The sequence below is a fragment of the Chinchilla lanigera genome, unplaced genomic scaffold, assembly GCF_000276665.1.
Source record: "Chinchilla lanigera isolate Chin_1 unplaced genomic scaffold, ChiLan1.0 scaffold00049, whole genome shotgun sequence".
Classification (NCBI taxonomy): domain Eukaryota; kingdom Metazoa; phylum Chordata; class Mammalia; order Rodentia; family Chinchillidae; genus Chinchilla; species Chinchilla lanigera.
The window spans coordinates 1,283,005-1,285,582 of record NW_004955450.1 but is presented as its reverse complement, the minus strand read 5'-3'; the positions used below and the strand labels follow the sequence as shown (position 1 = coordinate 1,285,582).

The 2,578-nt window shown below is 46.7% G+C and overlaps 1 protein-coding gene across 1 annotated transcript in view; it reads right to left on the bottom strand.

Moving 5' to 3' along the window:
- The window catches only part of LOC102016005 (chromosome unknown open reading frame, human C15orf27), a 101,554-nt gene that overhangs the window by 98,506 nt on the left and 470 nt on the right, over positions 1-2,578 (bottom strand). The window lies entirely within an intron of this gene.

The following is a 2,578-nucleotide window of genomic DNA, read 5'->3' as shown; positions in this document are numbered from 1 at the left end:
TTGAAAGGAATAAAAAATAATGCTTAAGCATCCATAATGGCCCATACAGCTTTTCCCAGTTTAAAAATACATTTCAAGGGGAAAATGTACATTTTTACATTCCCTGATTTGGCCTTTGTACCAAAAGGGGTGCCTGGCTCTATGTTAAATGAAACCCTGCTGGAAGGGGAGGCAGTAGACTAGTCCGTCTCTCACCTGCGATTTTATGACATTCCCGACTGGAGGGGAGCGTGATGCTTCCCACAGGAAAACTCACCCTCTTCCCGGGGAATCAGGCAACACTTCTCTTTCCTTTCTGCTCCATTCCCGGTACTGCACCATCAGGATTCCACTTGAGTTTATCTGATCATAGGCTGGAAATCCCCAGGGCAGAAAAATTCCACCTCAGCATTTCCATAAGCACTGGCTAATGCACTCTTCCACAACTGAGTGTGTCCCAGTTGCTCTAAAAGCAGTCACATTGCCCAAGGAAGAACCCAGAGCTTGTAGAATTTGCGAAAGACAATCTTATATTTCCTACCTAATAGTACTCATCAATTGATAATTAAAAGCTATAATTTCAATAGGATGCAATTTTCAAATAATTCCTTGTGCTGTATTCACCTGTGTTATACTTTTCTTTCTTTTTCTTAAAATACAGAATGCTTCATGAATTTGTACGTCATCCTTGTGCAGGGGTCATGCTAATCTCTGTATCATTCCAATTTTAGGATATGTGTTGCTGAAGGGAGCAAACCTATGATATACCTTCCTCACCACTATCTCAACATCAGGAAAATGTAACACAACCCAAAGCCTGCCTTATAATAATCTATTTGCCCAAAAATACACATCCATAGTTGAATGCACACACTCCAATAAATTTGGATGAACAACTGATACAATTGTAGAGAGATGAGATTGTGGTCCATGGCTGGTCTGAATTCTTTCACCCCATTAAGGCACATACACAAAAGTGTGATGTTTGTTGCGATGACTGGCAGGGAACCAGGAAAGTTCATGTAGGAGAGTTCAACAGAAGGATGTCTTAGACCCCATTTTTAAAAAATAGGTTGAGTGCCCTCTCATCAAAAAAATTTCACATGGGCCCATTATGAAACAACAGTTTTCCTTAGTGGAAAATCACAAAAAAGTTGGTGTGGAATCTACTAAAAGGAAAACCAGATCCAAGCTGGTGTGCTCACGCATAAGCTTGCACACTAGGGTTAAAGATTGTCCTCCCTCCTCCCTTTCCCCCATCCCAATAATCAGATGCAGTTGAGGCTGCATCCTTGCCTTTCCCTGACAATGTGACCTTGGGCAAGTCAGTTAACCTTTCTGTTTTAGCATCCTCATCTTCAGCATGGTGGTAACAGGCTGTGGTGAAGACTCAGGCAGATCGTGTGCAAACAGCTTTAACTCAGCACCTGGTATACATGAGCGCCTTCATCTTTACATGTCGCACTATGATCCAGCCCTCATACTCCAACATCTTGTAATAGCCATTTGCTTCTATGCCTCTAGCTTTTACTGTTCTTTCCACCACATTATTGGGGGGAAGAAACAGGTAAGCAATTATATACATCGCACTTTTCTGTTGATCAAAGTAAAGTGAACAGCAGGAGAAGTAGACAACACATACTTCAGAAATTCAGTCCTTAGGATTCGATGTTACAGGTATGCATATGGAACACAAACATCGTATTATTTCAGCCTATGGTATCTGAAGCATCACATCATAGATTTTATTTTAAAAGTAACAAAAGTTAAGCAGCATTAAAAAGGATAGAATGTCCCCACATGGGCCTATTGCTCTGTCAGTATTGGGGACTGCGAATCGGGATGGGATATGGGGCTATCCTGGGGTCTGACTTCCAACAGGTGGCTAGTTTTAGTCATCTTCAAATGCAAAATCTTAATGAGTTTGAGTATGCAGATCTCGGGGATTTTGTTCAAGGCCTCACCTGGGAATCCAGAGAAGCAAATCTCTGGGTTTAAGCCTCCCTGGCAAGTTAGAAAGCAGGGATCTGTCTGCAGCTTGCACCTGTCTCTTGAACAAGGTTCTGGCCTGACCGTGAAAACCCACTGTCCTTCCCAGCCAGCTCAGCTTGCCCTGCCGCTCGGCGCTCCCGCCAGCCAGGGAACCCAACAGGACGGGAAGATCCCCGGAGTGCGGGGTTTCCATCTCTCCAAGGCGTCTGAAAACCGAAAACCGAACACAGGCGCCTGCTTGCCCTACTGCAATGGGATTCCCCAGCAGCACCCCACCTCCAGCTTGCATGATTTATTAATAAATGCAAGATGGCACACGGAGGCAAAGCAAGGGAGGCATCTGCAGCTGGGCCCGACCCAGGGCAGTTTGCAAAAATAAATAAGAAGCATGTGACCAGCAGTGGGTCCCAGGGCTGGACCGAAGCCCCGGGCTGCCCCGCGCACGCACCCTGCCGGCTCCGGGCAGGGGATGAAGGTCAGGGCCAAACCCCGTCCCGGGCGTGCACCCAGCACCCTGTACCCGGCAGGGACACTTACCTGCTGCAGCAGGCGTCCGCTGCGCCCAGGCTGGCCCGCTCCTCGCTGCCTCCGCCCCCCGCCCGCCTGC